The following is a 25880-nucleotide window of genomic DNA, read 5'->3' on the forward strand; positions in this document are numbered from 1 at the left end:
CGAGTCCTCGAGCCCGCGGCTAGGCATTTTGCGCGTCGGCACCTCGGACTGCACGAATCAGTGCATCGATGCTTGACTCCTCGAGCCCGCGGCTAGGAATTTCGTTCGTTGGCAACTCGGACTGCGCGAATAAGCGCATCGAGGGTCAACTCCTCGAGCCCGCGGCTAGGCATTTCGCGTGCCGACACCTCGGACTGCGCGAATAAGCGCATCGAGGGTCGAATCCTCGAGCCCGCGGCTACGCATATTGCGCGTCGGCACCTCGGACTGCGCGAATCAGCGCATTGACGGTTGACTCCTTGAGCCCGCGGCTAGGAATTTCGTGCGTCGGCAACTCGGACTGCGCGAATAAGCGCATCGAGGGTCGACTCCTCGAGCCCGCGGCTAGGCATTTCGCGCGTCCGCCCCTCGGACTTCGCGAATAAGCGCATCGAGGGTCAACTCCTCGAGCTCGCGGCAAGGAATTTCGCGTGTCGACACCTCGGACTGCGCGAATAAGCGCATCGAGGATCGACTCCTCGAGCCCGCGGCTAGGCATTTCACGCGTCGGCACCTCGGACTGCGCGAATAAGCGCATCGAGGGTCGACTCCTCGAGCCCGCGGCGAGGCATATCGCGCGTCGGCACCTCGGACTGCGCGAATAAGCGCTTCGAGGGTCGACTCCTCGAGCCCGCGGCAAGGGATATCGCGCGTCGGCACCTCCGACTGCGCGAATAAACGCATCGAGGGTCGACTCCTCGAGCCCGCGGCTAGGGATATCGCGCGTCGGCACCTCGGACTGCGCGAATAAGCGCATCGAGGGTCGACTCCTCGAGCCCGCGGCTAGGCATTTCGCGCGTCGGCACCTCGGACTGCGCGAATAAGCGCATCGAGGGTCGACTCCTCGAGCCCGCGGCGAGGCATATCGCGCGTCGGCACCTCGGACTGCGCGAATAAGCGCTTCGAGGGTCGACTCCTCGAGCCCGCGGCAAGGGATATCGCGCGTCGGCACCTCGGACTGCGCGAATAAGCGCATCAAGGGTCGACTCCTCGAGCCCGCGACTAGGCATTTCGTGCGTCGGCACCTCGGACTGCGCGAATGAGCGCATCGAGGGTCGACTCCTCGAGCCCGCGGCTAGGAATTTCGCGTGTCGACAGCTCGGACTGCGCGAATAAGCGCATCGAGGGTCGAATCCTCGAGCCCGCGGCTACGCATATCGCGCGTCGGCACCACGGACTGCGCGAATTGGCGCATCGACGGTTGACTCCTTGAGCCCGAGGCTGGGCATTTCGCGCGTCGGCCCCTCGGACTTCGCGAATAAGCGCATCGAGGGTCGACTCCTCGAGCCCGCGGCTAGGCATTTCGCGCGTACGCACCTCGGACTGCGCGAATATGCGCATCGAGGGTCGAGTCCTCGAGCCCGCGGCTAGGCATTTTGCGCGTCGGCACCTCGGACTGCACGAATCAGTGCATCGATGCTTGACTCCTCGAGCCCGCGGCTAGGAATTTCGTTCGTCGGCAACTCGGACTGCGCGAATAAGCGCATCGAGGGTCAACTCCTCGAGCCCGCGGCTAGGCATTTCGCGTGTCGACACCTCGGACTGCGCGAATAAGCGCATCGAGGGTCGAATCCTCGAGCCCGCGGCTACGCATATTGCGCGTCGGCACCTCGGACTGCGCGAATCAGCGCATTGACGGTTGACTCCTTGAGCCCGCGGCTAGGAATTTCGTGCGTCGGCAACTCGGACTTCGCGAATAAGCGCATCGAGGGTCAACTCCTCGAGCCCGCGGCAAGGAATTTCGCGTGTCGACACCTCGGACTGCGCGAATAAGCGCATCGAGGATCGACTCCTCGAGCCCGCGGCTAGGCATTTCACGCGTCGGCACCTCGGACTGCGCGAATAAGCGCATCGAGGGTCGACTCCTCGAGCCCGCGGCGAGGCATATCGCGCGTCGGCACCTCGGACTGCGCGAATAAGCGCTTCGAGGGTCGACTCCTCGAGCCCGCGGCAAGGGATATCGCGCGTCGGCACCTCCGACTGCGCGAATAAACGCATCGAGGGTCGACTCCTCGAGCCCGCGGCTAGGCATATCGTGCGTCGGCACCTCGGACTGCGCGAATAAGCTCTTCGAGGGTCGACTCCTCGAGCCTGCGGCTAGGGATATCGCGCGTCGGCACCTCGGACTGCGCGAATAAGCGCATCGAGGGTCGACTCCTCGAGCCCGCGGCTAGGCATTTCGCGCGTCGGCACCTCGGACTGCGCGAATAAGCGCATCGAGGGTCGACTCCTCGAGCCCGCGGCGAGGCATATCGCGCGTCGGCACCTCGGACTGCGCGAATAAGCGCTTCGAGGGTCGACTCCTCGAGCCCGCGGCAAGGGATATCGCGCGTCGGCACCTCGGACTGCGCGAATAAGCGCATCAAGGGTCGACTCCTCGAGCCCGCGACTAGGCATTTCGTGCGTCGGCACCTCAGACTGCGCGAATGAGCGCATCGAGGGTCGACTCCTCGAGCCCGCGGCTAGGAATTTCGCGTGTCGACAGCTCGGACTGCGCGAATAAGCGCATCGAGGGTCGAATCCTCGAGCCCGCGGCTACGCATATCGCGCGTCGGCACCACGGACTGCGCGAATCGGCGCATCGACGGTTGACTCCTTGAGCCCGCGGCTGGGCATTTCGCGCGTCGGCCCCTCGGACTTCGCGAATAAGCGCATCGAGGGTCGACTCCTCGAGCCCGCGGCAAGGCATTTCGCGCGTACGCACCTCGGACTGCGCGAATATGCGCATCGAGGGTCGAGTCCTCGAGCCCGCGGCTAGGCATTTTGCGCGTCGGCACCTCGGACTGCACGAATCAGTGCATCGATGCTTGACTCCTCGAGCCCGCGGCTAGGAATTTCGTGCGTCGGCAACTCGGACTGCGCAAATAAGCGCATCGAGGGTCGACTCCTCGAGCCCGCGGCTAGGCATTTCGCGCGTAGGCACCTCGGACTGCGCGAATCACTGCATCGATGGTTGACTCCTCGAGCCCGCGGCTAGGAATTTCGTGCGTCGGCAACTCGGACTAAGCGAATAAGCGCATCGAGGGTCGACTCCTCGAGCCCGCGGCTAGGCATTTCGCGCGTCCGCCCCTCGGACTTCGCGAATAAGCGCATCGAGGGTCAACTCCTCGAGCTCGCGGCAAGGAATTTCGCGTGTCGACACCTCGGACTGCGCGAATAAGCGCATCGAGGGTCGACTCCTCGAGCCCGCGGCTAGGCATTTCGCGCGTCGGCACCTCGGACTGCGCGAATAAGCGCATCGAGGGTCGACTCCTCGAGCCCGCGGCGAGGCATATCGCGCGTCGGCACCTCGGACTGCGCGAATAAGCGCTTCGAGGGTCGACTCCTCGAGCCCGCGGCAAGGGATATCGCGCGTCGGCACCTCGGACTGCGCGAATAAGCGCATCAAGGGTCGACTCCTCGAGCCCGCGACTAGGCATTTCGTGCGTCGGCACCTCGGACTGCGCGAATGAGCGCATCGAGGGTCGACTCCTCGAGCCCGCGGCTAGGAATTTCGCGTGTCGACAGCTCGGACTGCGCGAATAAGCGCATCGAGGGTCGAATCCTCGAGCCCGCGGCTACGCATATCGCGCGTCGGCACCACGGACTGCGCGAATTGGCGCATCGACGGTTGACTCCTTGAGCCCGCGGCTGGGCATTTCGCGCGTCGGCCCCTCGGACTTCGCGAATAAGCGCATCGAGGGTCGACTCCTCGAGCCCGCGGCAAGGCATTTCGCGCGTACGCACCTCGGACTGCGCGAATATGCGCATCGAGGGTCGAGTGCTCGAGCCCGCGGCTAGGCATTTTGCGCGTCGGCACCTCGGACTGCACGAATCAGTGCATCGATGCTTGACTCCTCGAGCCCGCGGCTGGGAATTTCGTTCGTCGGCAACTCGGACTGCGCGAATAAGCGCATCGAGGGTCAACTCCTCGAGCCCGCGGCTAGGCATTTCGCGTGTCGACACCTCGGACTGCGCGAATAAGCGCATCGAGGGTCGAATCCTCGAGCCCGCGGCTACGCATATTGCGCGTCGGCACCTCGGACTGCGCGAATCAGCGCATTGACGGTTGACTCCTTGAGCCCGCGGCTAGGAATTTCGTGCGTCGGCAACTCGGACTTCGCGAATAAGCGCATCGAGGGTCAACTCCTCGAGCCCGCGGCAAGGAATTTCGCGTGTCGACACCTCGGACTGCGCGAATAAGCGCATCGAGGATCGACTCCTCGAGCCCGCGGCTAGGCATTTCACGCGTCGGCACCTCGGACTGCGCGAATAAGCGCATCGAGGGTCGACTCCTCGAGCCCGCGGCGAGGCATATCGCGCGTCGGCACCTCGGACTGCGCGAATAAGCGCTTCGAGGGTCGACTCCTCGAGCCCGCGGCAAGGGATATCGCGCGTCGGCACCTCCGACTGCGCGAATAAACGCATCGAGGGTCGACTCCTCGAGCCCGCGGCTAGGCATATCGTGCGTCGGCACCTCGGACTGCGCGAATAAGCTCTTCGAGGGTCGACTCCTCGAGCCTGCGGCTAGGGATATCGCGCGTCGGCACCTCGGACTGCGCGAATAAGCGCATCGAGGGTCGACTCCTCGAGCCCGCGGCTAGGCATTTCGCGCGTCGGCACCTCGGACTGCGCGAATAAGCGCATCGAAGGTCGACTCCTCGAGCCCACGGCGAGGCATATCGCGCGTCGGCACCTCGGACTGCGCGAATAAGCGCTTCGAGGGTCGACTCCTCGAGCCCGCGGCAAGGGATATCGCGCGTCGGCACCTCGGACTGCGCGAATAAGCGCATCAAGGGTCGACTCCTCGAGCCCGCGACTAGGCATTTCGTGCGTCGGCACCTCGGACTGCGCGAATGAGCGCATCGAGGGTCGACTCCTCGAGCCCGCGGCTAGGAATTTCGCGTGTCGACAGCTCGGACTGCGCGAATAAGCGCATCGAGGGTCGAATCCTCGAGCCCGCGGCTACGCATATCGCGCGTCGGCACCACGGACTGCGCGAATCGGCGCATCGACGGTTGACTCCTTGAGCCCGCGGCTGGGCATTTCGCGCGTCGGCCTCTCGGACTTCGCGAATAAGCGCATCGAGGGTCGGCTCCTCGAGCCCGCGGCAAGGCATTTCGCGCGTACGCACCTCGGACTGCGCGAATATGCGCATCGAGGGTCGAGTCCTCGAGCCCGCGGCTAGGCATTTTGCGCGTCGGCACCTCGGACTGCACGAATCAGTGCATCGATGCTTGACTCCTCGAGCCCGCGGCTAGGAATTTCGTGCGTCGGCAACTCGGACTGCGCAAATAAGCGCATCGAGGGTCGACTCCTCGAGCCCGCGGCTAGGCATTTCGCGCGTAGGCACCTCGGACTGCGCGAATCACTGCATCGATGGTTGACTCCTCGAGCCCGCGGCTAGGAATTTCGTGCGTCGGCAACTCGGACTAAGCGAATAAGCGCATCGAGGGTCGACTCCTCGAGCCCACGGCTAGGCATTTCGGGCAACGGCACCTCGGACTGCGCGAATAAGAGCATCGCGGGTTGACTCCTCGAGCCCGCGGCTAAGCATTTGACGCGTCGGCACCTCGGACTGCGCGAATAAGCGCATCGAGGGTCGACTCCTCGAGCCCACGGCTAGGCAATTCGCGCGTCGGCACCTCGGACTGCGCGAACACGCGCATCGAGGGTCGACTCCTCGAGCCCGCGGCTAGGAATTTCGCGTGTCGACACCTCGGACGGCGCTAATAAACGCATCGAGGGGAGACTCCTCGAGACCGCGGCTACGCATATCGAGCGTCGGCACCTCGGACTGCGCGAAACAGCGCATCGACGGTTGACTCCTCGAGCCCGCGGCTAGGCATTTCGCGCGTCCGCCCCTCGGACTTCGCGAATAAGCGCATCGAGGGTCGACTCCTCGAGCCCGCGGCAAGGAATTTCGCGTGTCGACACCTCGGACTGCGCGAATAAGCGCATCGAGGATCGACTCCTCGAGCCAGCGGCTAGGCATTTCACGCGTCGGCACCCCGAACTGCGCGACTAAGCGCATCGAGGGTGGACTTATCGAGACCGTGGTAAGGCATTTCGCGCGTCGGCACCTGGGACTGTGCGAATAAGCGCATCGCGGTTTGACTCCTCCAGCCCGCGGCTAGGCATTTCACGCGTCGGCCCCTCCGACTGCGCGAATAAACGCATCGAGGGTCGACTCCTCGAGCCCGCGGCTAGGCATATCGTGCGTCGGCACCTCGGACTGCGCGAATAAGCGCTTCGAGGGTCGACTCCTCGAGCCCGCGGCTAGGAATTTCGCGTGTCGACACCTCGGACGGCGCTAATAAACGCATCGAGGGTCGACTCCTCGAGACCGCGGCTACGCATATCGAGCGTCGGCACCTCGGACTGCGCGAAACAGCGCATCGACGGTTGACTCCTCGAGCCCGCGGCTAGGCATTTCGCGCGTCCGCCCCTCGGACTTCGCGAATAAGCGCATCGAGGGTCGACTCCTCGAGCCCGCGGCAAGGAATTTCGCGTGTCGACACCTCGGACTGCGCGAATAAGCGCATCGAGGATCGACTCCTCGAGCCCGCGTCTAGGCATATCGCGCGTCGGCACCTCGGACTGCGCAAATAAGCGCTTCGAGGGTCGACTCCTCGAGCCCGCAGCAAGGGATATCGCGCGTCGGCACCTCGGACTGCGCGAATAAGCGCATTGAGGGTCGACTTCTTGAGCCCGCGGCTGCGGAATTCGCACGTCGGCAACTCGGACTGCGCGAATAAGCGCATCAAGGGTCGACTCCTCGAGCCCGCGACTAGGCATTTCGTGCGTCGGCACCTCGGACTGCGCGAATGAGCGCATCGAGGGTCGACTCCTCGAGCCCGCGGCTAGGAATTTCGCGTGTCGACACCTCGGACTGCGCGAATAAGCGCATCGAGGATCGAATCCTCGAGCCCACGGCTACGCATATCGCGCGTCGGCACCTCGGACTGCGCGAATCAGCGCATCGACGGTTGACTCCTTGAGCCCGCTCGAGCCCGCGGCTAAGCATTTGACGCGTCGGCACCTCGGACTGCGCGAATAAGCGCATCGAGGGTCGACTCCTCGAGCCCGCGGCTAGGCAATTCGCGCGTCGGCACCTCGGACTGCGCGAACAAGCGCATCGAGGGTCGACTCCTCGAGCTCGCGGCTAGGAATTTCGCGTGTTGACACCTCGCACTGCGCGAATAACCGTATCGAGTGTCAACTCCTCGAGCCCGCGGCTAGGAATTTCGCGTGTCGACCCCTCGGACTGCGCTAATAACGCATCGAGGGTCGACTCCTCGAGCCCGCGGCTGCGCATATCGAGCGTCGGCATCTCGGACTGCGCGAAACAGCGCATCGACGGTTGACTCCTCGAGCCCGCGGCTAGGCATTTCGCGCATCCGCCCCTCGGACTTCGCGAATAAGCGCATCGAGGGTCGACTCCTCGAGCCCGCGGCTGCGGAATTCGCACGTCGGCAACTCGGACTGCGCGAATAAGCGTATCGAGGGTCGACTCCTCGAGCCCGCGGCTAGGAATTTCGCGTGTCGATACCTCGGACTGCGCGAATAAGCGCATCGAGGGTCGACTCCTCGAGCCCGCGGCTAGGAATTTCGCGTGTCGACACCTCGGACTGCGCGAATAAGCGCATCGAGGGTCGAATCCTCGAGCCCGCGGCTACGCATATCGCGCGTCGGCACCTCGGACTGCGCGAATCAGCGCATCGACGGTTGACTCCTTGAGCCCGCGGCTAGGGATATCGCGCGTCGGCACCTCGGACTGCGCGAATAAGCGCATCGAGGGTCGACTCCTTGAGCCCGCGGCTACGGAATTCGCACGTCGGCAACTCGGACTGCGCGAATAAGCGCATCAAGGGTCGACTCCTCGAGCCCGCGACTAGGCATTTCGTGCGTCGGCACCTCGGACTGCGCGAATGAGCGCATCGAGGGTCGACTCCTCGAGCCCGCGGCTAGGAATTTCGCGTGTCGACACCTCGGATTGCGCGAATAAGCGCATCGAGGATCGAATCCTCGAGCCCACGGCTACGCAAATCGCGCGTCGGCACCTCGGACTGCGCGAATCGGCGCATCGACGGTTGACTCCTTGAGCCCGCGGCTAGGCATTTTGCGCGTCGGCACCTCGGACTGCACGAATCAGTGCATCGATGCTTGACTCCTCGAGCCCGCGGCTAGGAATTTCGTTCGTCGGCAACTCGGACTGCGCGAATAAGCGCATCGAGGGTCAACTCCTCGAGCCCGCGGCTAGGCATTTCGCGTGTCGACACCTCGGACTGCGCGAATAAGCGCATCGAGGGTCGAATCCTCGAGCCCGCGGCTACGCATATTGCGCGTCGGCACCTCGGACTGCGCGAATCAGCGCATTGACGGTTGACTCCTTGAGCCCGCGGCTAGGAATTTCGTGCGTCGGCAACTCGGACTGCGCGAATAAGCGCATCGAGGGTCGACTCCTCGAGCCCGCGGCTAGGCATTTCGCGCGTCCGCCCCTCGGACTTCGCGAATAAGCGCATCGAGGGTCAACTCCTCGAGCCCGCGGCAAGGAATTTCGCGTGTCGACACCTCGGACTGCGCGAATAAGCGCATCGAGGATCGACTCCTCGAGCCCGCGGCTAGGCATTTCACGCGTCGGCACCTCGGACTGCGCGAATAAGCGCATCGAGGGTCGACTCCTCGAGCCCGCGGCGAGGCATATAGCGCGTCGGCACCTCGGACTGCGCGAATAAGCGCTTCGAGGGTCGACTCCTCGAGCCCGCGGCAAGGGATATCGCGCGTCGGCACCTCCGACTGCGCGAATAAACGCATCGAGGGTCGACTGCTCGAGCCCGCGGCTAGGCATATCGTGCGTCGGCACCTCGGACTGCGCGAATAAGCGCTTCGAGGGTCGACTCCTCGAGCCTGCGGCTAGGGATATCGCGCGTCGGCACCTCGGAGTGCGCGAATAAGCGCATCGAGGGTCGACTCCTCGAGCCCGCGGCTAGGCATTTCGCGCGTCGGCACCTCGGACTGCGCGAATAAGCGCATCGAGGGTCGACTCCTCGAGCCCGCGGCGAGGCATATCGCGCGTCGGCACCTCGGACTGCGCGAATAAGCGCTTCGAGGGTCGACTCCTCGAGCCCGCGGCAAGGGATATCGCGCGTCGGCACCTCGGACTGCGCGAATAAGCGCATCAAGGGTCGACTCCTCGAGCCCGCGACTAGGCATTTCGTGCGTCGGCACCTCGGACTGCGCGAATGAGCGCATCGAGGGTCGACTCCTCGAGCCCGCGGCTAGGAATTTCGCGTGTCGACAGCTCGGACTGCGCGAATAAGCGCATCGAGGGTCGAATCCTCGAGCCCGCGGCTACGCATATCGCCCGTCAGCACCACGGACTGCGCGAATCGGCGCATCGACGGTTGACTCCTTGAGCCCGCGGCTGGGCATTTCGCGCGTCGGCCCCTCGGACTTCGCGAATAAGCGCATCGAGGGTCGACTCCTCGAGCCCGCGGCAAGGCATTTCGCGCGTACGCACCTCGGACTGCGCGAATATGCGCATCGAGGGTGGAGTCCTCGAGCCCGCGGCTAGGCATTTTGCGCGTCGGCACCTCGGACTGCACGAATCAGTGCATCGATGCTTGACTCCTCGAGCCCGCGGCTAGGAATTTCGTGCGTCGGCAACTCGGACTGCCCAAATAAGCGCATCGAGGGTCGACTCCTCGAGCCCGCGGCTAGGCATTTCGCGTGTAGGCACCTCGGACTGCGCGAATCACTGCATCGATGGTTGACTCCTCGAGCCCGCGGCTAGGAATTTCGTGCGTCGGCAACTCGGACTAAGCGAATAAGCGCATCGCGGTTTGACTCCTCGAGCCCGCGGCTAGGCATTTCACGCGTCGGCCCCTCCGACTGCGCGAATAAACGCATCGAGGGTCGACTCCTCGAGCCCGCGGCTAGGCATATCGTGCGTCGGCACCTCGGACTGCGCGAATAAGCGCTTCGAGGGTCGTCTCCTCGAGCCCGCGTCTAGGCATATCGCGCGTCGCCACCTCGGACTGCGCAAATAAGCGCTTCGAGGGTCGACTCCTCGAGCCCGCAGCAAGGGATATCGCGCGTCGGCACCTCGGACTGCGCGAATAAGCGCATTGAGGGTAGACTTCTTGAGCCCGCGGCTGCGGAATTCGCACGTCGGCAACTCGGACTGCGCGAATAAGCGCATCGAGGGTCGAATCCTCGAGTCCGCGGCTACGCATATCGCGCGTCGGCACCTCGGACTGCGCGAATCAGTGCATCGATGGTTGACTCCTCGAGCCCGCGGCTAGGAATTTCGTGCGTCGGCAACTCGGACTGCGCGAATAAGCGCATCGAGGGTCGACTCCTCGAGCCCACGGCTAGGCATTTCGCGTGTCGACACCTCGGACTGCGCGAATAAGCGCATCGAGGGTTGACTCCTTGAGCCCGCGGCTACCGAATTCACACGTCGGCAACTCGGACTGCGCGAATAAGCGCATCAAGGGTCGACTCCTTGAGCCCGCGACTAGGCATTTCGTGCGTCGGCACCTCGGACTGCGCGAATGAGCGCATCGAGGGTCGACTCCTCGAGCCCGCGGCTAGGAATTTCGCGTGTCGACACCTCGGACTGCGCGAATAAGCGCATCGAGGATCGAATCCTCGAGCGCACGGCTACGCATATCGCGCGTCGGCACCTCGGACTGCGCGAATCGGCGCATCGACGGTTGACTCCTTGAGCCCGCGGCTAGGCATTTTGCGCGTCGGCACCTCGGACTGCACGAATCAGTGCATCGATGCTTGACTCCTCGAGCCCGCGGCTAGGAATTTCGTTCGTCGGCAACTCGGACTGCGCGAATAAGCGCATCGAGGGTCAACTCCTCGAGCCCGCGGCTAGGCATTTCGCGTGTCGACACCTCGGACTGCGCGAATAAGCGCATCGAGGGTCGAATCCTCGAGCCCGCGGCTACGCATATTACGCGTCGGCACCTCGGACTGCGCGAATCAGCGCATTGACGGTTGACTCCTTGAGCCCGCGGCTAGGAATTTCGTGCGTCGGCAACTCGGACTGCGCGAATAAGCGCATCGAGGGTCGACTCCTCGAGCCCGCGGCTAGGCATTTCGCGCGTCCGCCCCTCGGACTTCGCGAATAAGCGCATCGAGGGTCAACTCCTCGAGCCCGCGGCAAGGAATTTCGCGTGTCGACACCTCGGACTGCGCGAATAAGCGCATCGAGGATCGACTCCTCGAGCCCGCGGCTAGGCATTTCACGCGTCGGCACCTCGGACTGCGCGAATAAGCGCATCGAGGGTCGACTCCTCGAGCCCGCGGCGAGGCATATCGCGCGTCGGCACCTCGGACTGCGCGAATAAGCGCTTCGAGGGTCGACTCCTCGAGCCCGCGGCAAGGGATATCGCGCGTCGGCACCTCCGACTGCGCGAATAAACGCATCGAGGGTCGACTGCTCGAGCCTGCGGCTAGGGATATCGCGCGTCTGCACCTCGGACTGCGCGAATAAGCGCATCGAGGGTCGACTCCTCGAGCCCGCGGCTAGGCATTTCGCGCGTCGGCACCTCGGACTGCGCGAATAAGCGCATCGAGGGTCGACTCCTCGAGCCCGCGGCGAGGCATATCGCGCGTCGGCACCTCGGACTGCGCGAATAAGCGCTTCGAGGGTCGACTCCTCGAGCCCGCGGCAAGGGATATCGCGCGTCGGCACCTCGGACTGCGCGAATAAGCGCATCAAGGGTCGACTCCTCGAGCCCGCGACTAGGCATTTCGTGCGTCGGCACCTCGGACTGCGCGAATGAGCGCATCGAGGGTCGACTCCCCGAGCCCGCGGCTAGGAATTTCGCGTGTCGACAGCTCGGACTGCGCGAATAAGCGCATCGAGGGTCGAATCCTCGAGCCCGCGGCTACGCATATCGCGCGTCGGCACCACGGACGGCGCGAATCGGCGCATCGACGGTTGACTCCTTGAGCCCGCGGCTGGGCATTTCGCGCGTCGGCCCCTCGGACTGCGCTAATAACGCATCGAGGGTCGACTCCTCGAGCCCGCGGCTGCGCATATCGAGCGTCGGCATCTCGGACTGCGCGAAACAGCGCATCGACGGTTGACTCCTCGAGCCCGCGGCTAGGCATTTCGCGCATCCGCCCCTCGGACTTCGCGAATAAGCGCATCGAGGGTCGACTCCTCGAGCCCGCGGCTGCGGAATTCGCACGTCGGCAACTCGGACTGCGCGAATAAGCGTATCGAGGGTCGACTCCTCGAGCCCGCGGCTAGGAATTTCGCGTGTCGATACCTCGGACTGCGCGAATAAGCGCATCGAGGGTCGACTCCTCGAGCCCGCGGCTAGGAATTTCGCGTGTCGACACCTCGGACTGCGCGAATAAGCGCATCGAGGGTCGAATCCTCAAGCCCGCGGCTACGCATATCGCGCGTCGGCACCTCGGACTGCGCGAATCAGCGCATCGATGCTTGACTCCTCGAGCCCGCGGCTAGGAATTTCGTTCGTCGGCAACTCGGACTGCGCGAATAAGCGCATCGAGGGTCAACTCCTCGAGCCCGCGGCTAGGCATTTCGCGTGTCGACACCTCGGACTGCGCGAATAAGCGCATCGAGGGTCGAATCCTCGAGCCCGCGGCTACGCATATTACGCGTCGGCACCTCGGACTGCGCGAATCAGCGCATTGACGGTTGACTCCTTGAGCCCGCGGCTAGGAATTTCGTGCGTCGGCAACTCGGACTGCGCGAATAAGCGCATCGAGGGTCGACTCCTCGAGCCCGCGGCTAGGCATTTCGCGCGTCCGCCCCTCGGACTTCGCGAATAAGCGCATCGAGGGTCAACTCCTCGAGCCCGCGGCAAGGAATTTCGCGTGTCGACACCTCGGACTGCGCGAATAAGCGCATCGAGGATCGACTCCTCGAGCCCGCGGCTAGGCATTTCACGCGTCGGCACCTCGGACTGCGCGAATAAGCGCATCGAGGGTCGACTCCTCGAGCCCGCGGCGAGGCATATCGCGCGTCGGCACCTCGGACTGCGCGAATAAGCGCTTCGAGGGTCGACTCCTCGAGCCCGCGGCAAGGGATATCGCGCGTCGGCACCTCCGACTGCGCGAATAAACGCATCGAGGGTCGACTGCTCGAGCCTGCGGCTAGGGATATCGCGCGTCTGCACCTCGGACTGCGCGAATAAGCGCATCGAGGGTCGACTCCTCGAGCCCGCGGCTAGGCATTTCGCGCGTCGGCACCTCGGACTGCGCGAATAAGCGCATCGAGGGTCGACTCCTCGAGCCCGCGGCGAGGCATATCGCGCGTCGGCACCTCGGACTGCGCGAATAAGCGCTTCGAGGGTCGACTCCTCGAGCCCGCGGCAAGGGATATCGCGCGTCGGCACCTCGGACTGCGCGAATAAGCGCATCAAGGGTCGACTCCTCGAGCCCGCGACTAGGCATTTCGTGCGTCGGCACCTCGGACTGCGCGAATGAGCGCATCGAGGGTCGACTCCCCGAGCCCGCGGCTAGGAATTTCGCGTGTCGACAGCTCGGACTGCGCGAATAAGCGCATCGAGGGTCGAATCCTCGAGCCCGCGGCTACGCATATCGCGCGTCGGCACCACGGACGGCGCGAATCGGCGCATCGACGGTTGACTCCTTGAGCCCGCGGCTGGGCATTTCGCGCGTCGGCCCCTCGGACTTCGCGAATAAGCGCATCGAGGGTCGACTCCTCGAGCCCGCGGCAAGGCATTTCGCGCGTACGCACCTCGGACTGCGCGAATATGCGCATCGAGGGTGGAGTCCTCGAGCCCGCGGCTAGGCATTTTGCGCGTCGGCACCTCGGACTGCACGAATCAGTGCATCGATGCTTGACTCCTCGAGCCCGCGGCTAGGAATTTCGTGCGTCGGCAACTCGGACTGCGCAAATAAGCGCATCGAGGGTCGACTCCTCGAGCCCGCGGCTAGGCATTTCGCGCGTAGGCACCTCGGACTGCGCGAATCACTGCATCGATGGTTGACTCCTCGAGCCCGCGGCTAGGAATTTCGTGCGTCGGCAACTCGGACTAAGCGAATAAGCGCATCGCGGTTTGACTCCTCGAGCCCGCGGCTAGGCATTTCACGCCTCGGCCCCTCCGACTGCGCGAATAAACGCATCGAGGGTCGACTCCTCGAGCCCGCGGCTAGGCAAATCGTGCGTCGGCACCTCGGACTGCGCGAATAAGCGCTTCGAGGGTCGTCTCCTCGAGCCCGCGTCTAGGCATATCGCGCGTCGGCACCTCGGACTGCGCAAATAAGCGCTTCGAGGGTCGACTCCTCGAGCCCGCAGCAAGGGATATCGCGCGTCGGCACCTCGGACTGCGCGAATAAGCGCATTGAGGGTCGACTTCTTGAGCCCGCGGCTGCGGAATTCGCACGTCGGCAACTCGGACTGCGCGAATAAGCGCATCGAGGGTCGAATCCTCGAGTCCGCGGCTACGCATATCGCGCGTCGGCACCTCGGACTGCGCGAATCAGTGCATCGATGGTTGACTCCTCGAGCCCGCGGCTAGGAATTTCGTGCGTCGGCAACTCGGACTGCGCGAATAAGCGCATCGAGGGTCGACTCCTCGAGCCCACGGCTAGGCATTTCGCGTGTCGACACCTCGGACTGCGCGAATAAGCGCATCGAGGGTTGACTCCTTGAGCCCGCGGCTACCGAATTCACACGTCGGCAACTCGGACTGCGCGAATAAGCGCATCAAGGGTCGACTCCTCGAGCCCGCGACTAGGCATTTCGTGCGTCGGCACCTCGGACTGCGCGAATGAGCGCATCGAGGGTCGACTCCTCGAGCCCGCGGCTAGGAATTTCGCGTGTCGACAGCTCGGACTGCGCGAATAAGCGCATCGAGGGTCGAATCCTCGAGCCCGCGGCTACGCATATCGCGCGTCGGCACCACGGACTGCGCGAATCGGCGCATCGACGGTTGACTCCTTGAGCATGCGGCTGGGCATTTCGCGCGTCGGCCCCTCGGACTTCGCGAATAAGCGCATCGAGGGTCGACTCCTCGAGCCCGCGGCAAGGCATTTCGCGCGTACGCACCTCGGACTGCGCGAATAAGCGCATCGAGGGTCGAGTCCTCGAGCCCGCGGCTAGGCATTTTGCGCGTCGGCACCTCGGACTGCACGAATCAGTGCATCGATGCTGGACTCCTCGAGCCCGCGGCTAGGAATTTCGTGCGTCGGCAACTCGGACTGCGCAAATAAGCGCATCGAGGGTCGACTCCTCGAGCCCGCGGCTAGGCATTTCGCGCGTAGGCACCTCGGACTGCGCGAATCACTGCATCGATGGTTGACTCCTCGAGCCCGCGGCTAGGAATTTCGTGCGTCGGCAACTCGGACTAAGCGAATAAGCGCATCGCGGTTTGACTCCTCGAGCCCGCGGCTAGGCATTTCACGCGTCGGCCCCTCTGACTGCGCGAATAAACGCATCGAGGGTCGACTCCTCGAGCCCGCGGCTAGGCATATCGTGCGTCGGCACCTCGGACTGCGCGAATAAGCGCTTCGAGGGTCGTCTCCTCGAGCCCGCGTCTAGGCATATCGCGCGTCGGCACCTCGGACTGCGCAAATAAGCGCTTCGAGGGTCGACTCCTCGAGCCCGCAGCAAGGGATATCGCGCGTCGGCACCTCGGACTGCGCGAATAAGCGCATTGAGGGTCGACTTCTTGAGCCCGCGGCTGCGGAATTCGCACGTCGGCAACTCGGACTGCGCGAATAAGCGAATCGAGGGTCGAATCCTCGAGTCCGCGGCTACGCATATCGCGCGTCGGCACCTCGGACTGCGCGAATCAGTGCATCGATGGTCGACTCCTTGAGCCCGCGGCTACGGAATTCGCACGTCGGCAACTCGGACTGCGCGAATAAGCGCATCAAGGGTCGACTCCTCGAGCCCGCGACAAGGCATTTCGTGCGTCGGCACCTCGGACTGCGCGAATCAGCGCATCGAGGGTCGACCCCTCGATCCCGCGGCTAGGAATTTCGCGTGTCGACAGCTCGAACTGCGCGAATAAGCGCATCGAGGGTCGAATCCTCGAGCCCGCGGCTACGCATATCGCGCGTCGGCACCTCGGACTGCGCGAATCGGCGCATCGACGATTGACTCCTTGTGCCCGCGGCTGGGCAATTCGCGCGTCGGCACCTCGGACTGCGCGAACAAGCGCATCGAGGGTCGACTCCTCGAGCTCGCGGCTAGGAATTTCGCGTGTTGACACCTCGCACTGCGCGAATAAGCGTATCGAGTGTCAACTCCTCGAGCCCGCGGCTAGGAATTTCGCGTGTCGACCCCTCGGACTGCGCTAATAACGCATCGAGGGTCGACTCCTCGAGCCCGCGGCTGCGCATATCGAGCGTCGGCATCTCGGACTGCGCGAAACAGCGCATCGACGGTTGACTCCTCGAGCCCGCGGCTAGGCATTTCGCGCATCCGCCCCTCGGACTTCGCGAATAAGCGCATCGAGGGTCGACTCCTCGAGCCCGCGGCTGCGGAATTCGCACGTCGGCAACTCGGACTGCGCGAATAAGCGTATCGAGGGTCGACTCCTCGAGCCCGCGGCTAGGAATTTCGCGTGTCGATACCTCGGACTGCGCGAATAAGCGCATCGAGGGTCGACTCCTCGAGCCCGCGGCTAGGAATTTCGCGTGTCGACACCTCGGACTGCGCGAATAAGCGCATCGAGGGTCGAATCCTCGAGCCCGCGGCTACGCATAACGCGCGTCGGCACCTCGGACTGCGCGAATCAGCGCATCGACGGTTGACTCCTTGAGCCCGCGGCTAGGGTTATCGCGCGTCGGCACCTCGGACTGCGCGAATAAGCGCATCGAGGGTCGACTCCTTGAGCCCGCGGCTACGGAATTCGCACGTCGGCAACTCGGACTGCGCGAATAAGCGCATCAAGGGTCGACTCCTCGAGCCCGCGACTAGGCATTTCGTGCGTCGGCACCTCGGACTGCGCGAATGAGCGCATCGAGGGTCGACTCCTCGAGCCCGCGGCTAGGAATTTCGCGTGTCGACACCTCGGACTGCGCGAATAAGCGCATCGAGGATCGAATCCTCGAGCCCACGGCTACGCATATCGCGCGTCGGCACCTCGGACTGCGCGAATCGGCGCATCGACGGTTGACTCCTTGAGCCCGCGGCTAGGCATTTTGCGCGTCGGCACCTCGGACTGCACGAATCAGTGCATCGATGCTTGACTCCTCGAGCCCGCGGCTAGGAATTTCGTTCGTTGGCAACTCGGACTGCGCGAATAAGCGCATCGAGGGTCAACTCCTCGAGCCCGCGGCTAGGCATTTCGCGTGTCGACACCTCGGACTGCGCGAATAAGCGCATCGAGGGTCGAATCCTCGAGCCCGCGGCTACGCATATTGCGCGTCGGCACCTCGGACTGCGCGAATCAGCGCATTGACGGTTGACTCCTTGAGCCCGCGGCTAGGAATTTCGTGCGTCGGCAACTCGGACTGCGCGAATAAGCGCATCGAGGGTCGACTCCTCGAGCCCGCGGCTAGGCATTTCGCGCGTCCGCCCCTCGGACTTCGCGAATAAGCGCATCGAGGGTCAACTCCTCGAGCTCGCGGCAAGGAATTTCGCGTGTCGACACCTCGGACTGCGCGAATAAGCGCATCGAGGATCGACTCCTCGAGCCCGCGGCTAGGCATTTCACGCGTCGGCACCTCGGACTGCGCGAATAAGCGCATCGAGGGTCGACTCCTCGAGCCCGCGGCGAGGCATATCGCGCGTCGGCACCTCGGACTGCGCGAATAAGCGCTTCGAGGGTCGACTCCTCGAGCCCGCGGCAAGGGATATCGCGCGTCGGCACCTCCGACTGCGCGAATAAACGCATCGAGGGTCGACTCCTCGAGCCCGCGGCTAGGGATATCGCGCGTCGGCACCTCGGACTGCGCGAATAAGCGCATCGAGGGTCGACTCCTCGAGCCCGCGGCTAGGCATTTCGCGCGTCGGCACCTCGGACTGCGCGAATAAGCGCATCGAGGGTCGACTCCTCGAGCCCGCGGCGAGGCATATCGCGCGTCGGCACCTCGGACTGCGCGAATAAGCGCTTCGAGGGTCAACTCCTCGAGCCCGCGGCAAGGGATATCGCGCGTCGGCACCTCGGACTGCGCGAATAAGCGCATCAAGGGTCGACTCCTCGAGCCCGCGACTAGGCATTTCGTGCGTCGGCACCTCGGACTGCGCGAATGAGCGCATCGAGGGTCGACTCCTCGAGCCCGCGGCTAGGAATTTCGCGTGTCGACAGCTCGGACTGCGCGAATACGCGCATCGAGGGTCGAATCCTCGAGCCCGCGGCTACGCATATCGCGCGTCGGCACCACGGACTGCGCGAATTGGCGCATCGACGGTTGACTCCTTGAGCCAGAGGCTGGGCATTTCGCGCGTCGGCCCCTCGGACTTCGCGAATAAGCGCATCGAGGGTCGACTCCTCGAGCCCGCGGCAAGGCATTTCGCGCGTACGCACCTCGTACTGCGCGAATATGCGCATCGAGGGTCGAGTCCTCGAGCCCGCGGCTAGGCATTTTGCGCGTCGGCACCTCGGACTGCACGAATCAGTGCATCGATGCTTGACTCCTCGAGCCCGCGGCTAGGAATTTCGTTCGTCGGCAACTCGGACTGCGCGAATAAGCGCATCGAGGGTCAACTCCTCGAGCCCGCGGCTAGGCATTTCGCGTGTCGACACCTCGGACTGCGCGAATAAGCGCATCGAGGGTCGAATCCTCGAGCCCGCGGCTACGCATATTGCGCGTCGGCACCTCGGACTGCGCGAATCAGCGCATTGACGGTTGACTCCTTGAGCCCGCGGCTAGGAATTTCGTGCGTCGGCAACTCGGACTTCGCGAATAAGCGCATCGAGGGTCAACTCCTCGAGCCCGCGGCAAGGAATTTCGCGTGTCGACACCTCGGACTGCGCGAATAAGCGCATCGAGGATCGACTCCTCGAGCCCGCGGCTAGGCATTTCACGCGTCGGCACCTCGGACTGCGCGAATAAGCGCATCGAGGGTCGACTCCTCGAGCCCGCGGCGAGGCATATCGCGCGTCGGCACCTCGGACTGCGCGAATAAGCGCTTCGAGGGTCGACTCCTCGAGCCCGCGGCAAGGGATATCGCGCGTCGGCACCTCCGACTGCGCGAATAAACGCATCGAGGGTCGACTCCTCGAGCCCGCGGCTAGGCATATCGTGCGTCGGCACCTCGGACTGCGCGAATAAGCTCTTCGAGGGTCGACTCCTCGAGCCTGCGGCTAGGGATATCGCGCGTCGGCACCTCGGACTGCGCGAATAAGCGCATCGAGGGTCGACTCCTCGAGCCCGCGGCTAGGCATTTCGCGCGTCGGCACCTCGGACTGCGCGAATAAGCGCATCGAGGGTCGACTCCTCGAGCCCGCGGCGAGGCATATCGCGCGTCGGCACCTCGGACTGCGCGAATAAGCGCTTCGAGGGTCGACTCCTCGAGCCCGCGGCAAGGCATTTCGCGCGTACGCACCTCGGACTGCGCGAATATGCGCATCGAGGGTCGAGTCCTCGAGCCCGCGGCTAGGCATTTTGCGCGTCGGCACCTCGGACTGCACGAATCAGTGCATCGATGCTTGACTCCTCGAGCCCGCGGCTAGGAATTTCGTTCGTTGGCAACTCGGACTGCGCGAATAAGCGCATCGAGGGTCAACTCCTCGAGCCCGCGGCTAGGCATTTCGCGTGCCGACACCTCGGACTGCGCGAATAAGCGCATCGAGGGTCGAATCCTCGAGCCCGCGGCTACGCATATTGCGCGTCGGCACCTCGGACTGCGCGAATCAGCGCATTGACGGTTGACTCCTTGAGCCCGCGGCTAGGAATTTCGTGCGTCGGCAACTCGGACTGCGCGAATAAGCGCATCGAGGGTCGACTCCTCGAGCCCGCGGCTAGGCATTTCGCGCGTCCGCCCCTCGGACTTCGCGAATAAGCGCATCGAGGGTCAACTCCTCGAGCTCGCGGCAAGGAATTTCGCGTGTCGACACCTCGGACTGCGCGAATAAGCGCATCGAGGATCGACTCCTCGAGCCCGCGGCTAGGCATTTCACGCGTCGGCACCTCGGACTGCGCGAATAAGCGCATCGAGGGTCGACTCCTCGAGCCCGCGGCGAGGCATATCGCGCGTCGGCACCTCGGACTGCGCGAATAAGCGCTTCGAGGGTCGACTCCTCGAGCCCGCGGCAAGGGATATCGCGCGTCGGCACCTCCGACTGCGCGAATAAACGCATCGAGGGTCGACTCCTCGAGCCCGCGGCTAGGGATATCGCGCGTCGGCACCTCGGACTGCGCGAATAAGCGCATCGAGGGTCGACTCCTCGAGCCCGCGGCTAGGCATTTCGCGCGTCGGCACCTCGGACTGCGCGAATAAGCGCATCGAGGGTCGACTCCTCGAGCCCGCGGCGAGGCATATCGCGCGTCGGCACCTCGGACTGCGCGAATAAGCGCTTCGAGGGTCGACTCCTCGAGCCCGCGGCAAGGGATATCGCGCGTCGGCACCTCGGACTGCGCGAATAAGCGCATCAAGGGTCGACTCCTCGAGCCCGCGACTAGGCATTTCGTGCGTCGGCACCTCGGACTGCGCGAATGAGCGCATCGAGGGTCGACTCCTCGAGCCCGCGGCTAGGAATTTCGCGTGTCGACAGCTCGGACTGCGCGAATAAGCGCATCGAGGGTCGAATCCTCGAGCCCGCGGCTACGCATATCGCGCGTCGGCACCACGGACTGCGCGAATTGGCGCATCGACGGTTGACTCCTTGAGCCCGAGGCTGGGCATTTCGCGCGTCGGCCCCTCGGACTTCGCGAATAAGCGCATCGAGGGTCGACTCCTCGAGCCCGCGGCTAGGCATTTCGCGCGTACGCACCTCGGACTGCGCGAATATGCGCATCGAGGGTCGAGTCCTCGAGCCCGCGGCTAGGCATTTTGCGCGTCGGCACCTCGGACTGCACGAATCAGTGCATCGATGCTTGACTCCTCGAGCCCGCGGCTAGGAATTTCGTTCGTCGGCAACTCGGACTGCGCGAATAAGCGCATCGAGGGTCAACTCCTCGAGCCCGCGGCTAGGCATTTCGCGTGTCGACACCTCGGACTGCGCGAATAAGCGCATCGAGGGTCGAATCCTCGAGCCCGCGGCTACGCATATTGCGCGTCGGCACCTCGGACTGCGCGAATCAGCGCATTGACGGTTGACTCCTTGAGCCCGCGGCTAGGAATTTCGTGCGTCGGCAACTCGGACTTCGCGAATAAGCGCATCGAGGGTCAACTCCTCGAGCCCGCGGCAAGGAATTTCGCGTGTCGACACCTCGGACTGCGCGAATAAGCGCATCGAGGATCGACTCCTCGAGCCCGCGGCTAGGCATTTCACGCGTCGGCACCTCGGACTGCGCGAATAAGCGCATCGAGGGTCGACTCCTCGAGCCCGCGGCGAGGCATATCGCGCGTCGGCACCTCGGACTGCGCGAATAAGCGCTTCGAGGGTCGACTCCTCGAGCCCGCGGCAAGGGATATCGCGCGTCGGCACCTCCGACTGCGCGAATAAACGCATCGAGGGTCGACTCCTCGAGCCCGCGGCTAGGCATATCGTGCGTCGGCACCTCGGACTGCGCGAATAAGCTCTTCGAGGGTCGACTCCTCGAGCCTGCGGCTAGGGATATCGCGCGTCGGCACCTCGGACTGCGCGAATAAGCGCATCGAGGGTCGACTCCTCGAGCCCGCGGCTAGGCATTTCGCGCGTCGGCACCTCGGACTGCGCGAATAAGCGCATCGAGGGTCGACTCCTCGAGCCCGCGGCGAGGCATATCGCGCGTCGGCACCTCGGACTGCGCGAATAAGCGCTTCGAGGGTCGACTCCTCGAGCCCGCGGCAAGGGATATCGCGCGTCGGCACCTCGGACTGCGCGAATAAGCGCATCAAGGGTCGACTCCTCGAGCCCGCGACTAGGCATTTCGTGCGTCGGCACCTCAGACTGCGCGAATGAGCGCATCGAGGGTCGACTCCTCGAGCCCGCGGCTAGGAATTTCGCGTGTCGACAGCTCGGACTGCGCGAATAAGCGCATCGAGGGTCGAATCCTCGAGCCCGCGGCTACGCATATCGCGCGTCGGCACCACGGACTGCGCGAATCGGCGCATCGACGGTTGACTCCTTGAGCCCGCGGCTGGGCATTTCGCGCGTCGGCCCCTCGGACTTCGCGAATAAGCGCATCGAGGGTCGACTCCTCGAGCCCGCGGCAAGGCATTTCGCGCGTACGCACCTCGGACTGCGCGAATATGCGCATCGAGGGTCGAGTCCTCGAGCCCGCGGCTAGGCATTTTGCGCGTCGGCACCTCGGACTGCACGAATCAGTGCATCGATGCTTGACTCCTCGAGCCCGCGGCTAGGAATTTCGTGCGTCGGCAACTCGGACTGCGCAAATAAGCGCATCGAGGGTCGACTCCTCGAGCCCGCGGCTAGGCATTTCGCGCGTAGGCACCTCGGACTGCGCGAATCACTGCATCGATGGTTGACTCCTCGAGCCCGCGGCTAGGAATTTCGTGCGTCGGCAACTCGGACTAAGCGAATAAGCGCATCGAGGGTCGACTCCTCGAGCCCGCGGCTAGGCATTTCGCGCGTCCGCCCCTCGGACTTCGCGAATAAGCGCATCGAGGGTCAACTCCTCGAGCTCGCGGCAAGGAATTTCGCGTGTCGACACCTCGGACTGCGCGAATAAGCGCATCGAGGGTCGACTCCTCGAGCCCGCGGCTAGGCATTTCGCGCGTCGGCACCTCGGACTGCGCGAATAAGCGCATCGAGGGTCGACTCCTCGAGCCCGCGGCGAGGCATATCGCGCGTCGGCACCTCGGACTGCGCGAATAAGCGCTTCGAGGGTCGACTCCTCGAGCCCGCGGCAAGGGATATCGCGCGTCGGCACCTCGGACTGCGCGAATAAGCGCATCAAGGGTCGACTCCTCGAGCCCGCGACTAGGCATTTCGTGCGTCGGCACCTCGGACTGCGCGAATGAGCGCATCGAGGGTCGACTCCTCGAGCCCGCGGCTAGGAATTTCGCGTGTCGACAGCTCGGACTGCGCGAATAAGCGCATCGAGGGTCGAATCCTCGAGCCCGCGGCTACGCATATCGCGCGTCGGCACCACGGACTGCGCGAATTGGCGCATCGACGGTTGACTCCTTGAGCCCGCGGCTGGGCATTTCGCGCGTCGGCCCCTCGGACTTCGCGAATAAGCGCATCGAGGGTCGACTCCTCGAGCCCGCGGCAAGGCATTTCGCGCGTACGCACCTCGGACTGCGCGAATATGCGCATCGAGGGTCGAGTGCTCGAGCCCGCGGCTAGGCATTTTGCGCGTCGGCACCTCGGACTGCACGAATCAGTGCATCGATGCTTGACTCCTCGAGCCCGCGGCTGGGAATTTCGTTCGTCGGCAACTCGGACTGCGCGAATAAGCGCATCGAGGGTCAACTCCTCGAGCCCGCGGCTAGGCATTTCGCGTGTCGACACCTCGGACTGCGCGAATAAGCGCATCGAGGGTCGAATCCTCGAGCCCGCGGCTACGCATATTGCGCGTCGGCACCTCGGACTGCGCGAATCAGCGCATTGACGGTTGACTCCTTGAGCCCGCGGCTAGGAATTTCGTGCGTCGGCAACTCGGACTTCGCGAATAAGCGCATCGAGGGTCAACTCCTCGAGCCCGCGGCAAGGAATTTCGCGTGTCGACACCTCGGACTGCGCGAATAAGCGCATCGAGGATCGACTCCTCGAGCCCGCGGCTAGGCATTTCACGCGTCGGCACCTCGGACTGCGCGAATAAGCGCATCGAGGGTCGACTCCTCGAGCCCGCGGCGAGGCATATCGCGCGTCGGCACCTCGGACTGCGCGAATAAGCGCTTCGAGGGTCGACTCCTCGAGCCCGCGGCAAGGGATATCGCGCGTCGGCACCTCCGACTGCGCGAATAAACGCATCGAGGGTCGACTCCTCGAGCCCGCGGCTAGGCATATCGTGCGTCGGCACCTCGGACTGCGCGAATAAGCTCTTCGAGGGTCGACTCCTCGAGCCTGCGGCTAGGGATATCGCGCGTCGGCACCTCGGACTGCGCGAATAAGCGCATCGAGGGTCGACTCCTCGAGCCCGCGGCTAGGCATTTCGCGCGTCGGCACCTCGGACTGCGCGAATAAGCGCATCGAAGGTCGACTCCTCGAGCCCACGGCGAGGCATATCGCGCGTCGGCACCTCGGACTGCGCGAATAAGCGCTTCGAGGGTCGACTCCTCGAGCCCGCGGCAAGGGATATCGCGCGTCGGCACCTCGGACTGCGCGAATAAGCGCATCAAGGGTCGACTCCTCGAGCCCGCGACTAGGCATTTCGTGCGTCGGCACCTCGGACTGCGCGAATGAGCGCATCGAGGGTCGACTCCTCGAGCCCGCGGCTAGGAATTTCGCGTGTCGACAGCTCGGACTGCGCGAATAAGCGCATCGAGGGTCGAATCCTCGAGCCCGCGGCTACGCATATCGCGCGTCGGCACCACGGACTGCGCGAATCGGCGCATCGACGGTTGACTCCTTGAGCCCGCGGCTGGGCATTTCGCGCGTCGGCCTCTCGGACTTCGCGAATAAGCGCATCGAGGGTCGGCTCCTCGAGCCCGCGGCAAGGCATTTCGCGCGTACGCACCTCGGACTGCGCGAATATGCGCATCGAGGGTCGAGTCCTCGAGCCCGCGGCTAGGCATTTTGCGCGTCGGCACCTCGGACTGCACGAATCAGTGCATCGATGCTTGACTCCTCGAGCCCGCGGCTAGGAATTTCGTGCGTCGGCAACTCGGACTGCGCAAATAAGCGCATCGAGGGTCGACTCCTCGAGCCCGCGGCTAGGCATTTCGCGCGTAGGCACCTCGGACTGCGCGAATCACTGCATCGATGGTTGACTCCTCGAGCCCGCGGCTAGGAATTTCGTGCGTCGGCAACTCGGACTAAGCGAATAAGCGCATCGAGGGTCGACTCCTCGAGCCCACGGCTAGGCATTTCGGGCAACGGCACCTCGGACTGCGCGAATAAGAGCATCGCGGGTTGACTCCTCGAGCCCGCGGCTAAGCATTTGACGCGTCGGCACCTCGGACTGCGCGAATAAGCGCATCGAGGGTCGACTCCTCGAGCCCACGGCTAGGCAATTCGCGCGTCGGCACCTCGGACTGCGCGAACACGCGCATCGAGGGTCGACTCCTCGAGCCCGCGGCTAGGAATTTCGCGTGTCGACACCTCGGACGGCGCTAATAAACGCATCGAGGGGAGACTCCTCGAGACCGCGGCTACGCATATCGAGCGTCGGCACCTCGGACTGCGCGAAACAGCGCATCGACGGTTGACTCCTCGAGCCCGCGGCTAGGCATTTCGCGCGTCCGCCCCTCGGACTTCGCGAATAAGCGCATCGAGGGTCGACTCCTCGAGCCCGCGGCAAGGAATTTCGCGTGTCGACACCTCGGACTGCGCGAATAAGCGCATCGAGGATCGACTCCTCGAGCCAGCGGCTAGGCATTTCACGCGTCGGCACCCCGAACTGCGCGACTAAGCGCATCGAGGGTGGACTTATCGAGACCGTGGTAAGGCATTTCGCGCGTCGGCACCTGGGACTGTGCGAATAAGCGCATCGCGGTTTGACTCCTCCAGCCCGCGGCTAGGCATTTCACGCGTCGGCCCCTCCGACTGCGCGAATAAACGCATCGAGGGTCGACTCCTCGAGCCCGCGGCTAGGCATATCGTGCGTCGGCACCTCGGACTGCGCGAATAAGCGCTTCGAGGGTCGACTCCTCGAGCCCGCGGCTAGGAATTTCG

Source organism: Dermacentor variabilis, unplaced genomic scaffold (genome assembly GCF_050947875.1).
Source record: "Dermacentor variabilis isolate Ectoservices unplaced genomic scaffold, ASM5094787v1 scaffold_14, whole genome shotgun sequence".
Taxonomy (NCBI): Eukaryota; Metazoa; Arthropoda; class Arachnida; order Ixodida; family Ixodidae; genus Dermacentor; species Dermacentor variabilis.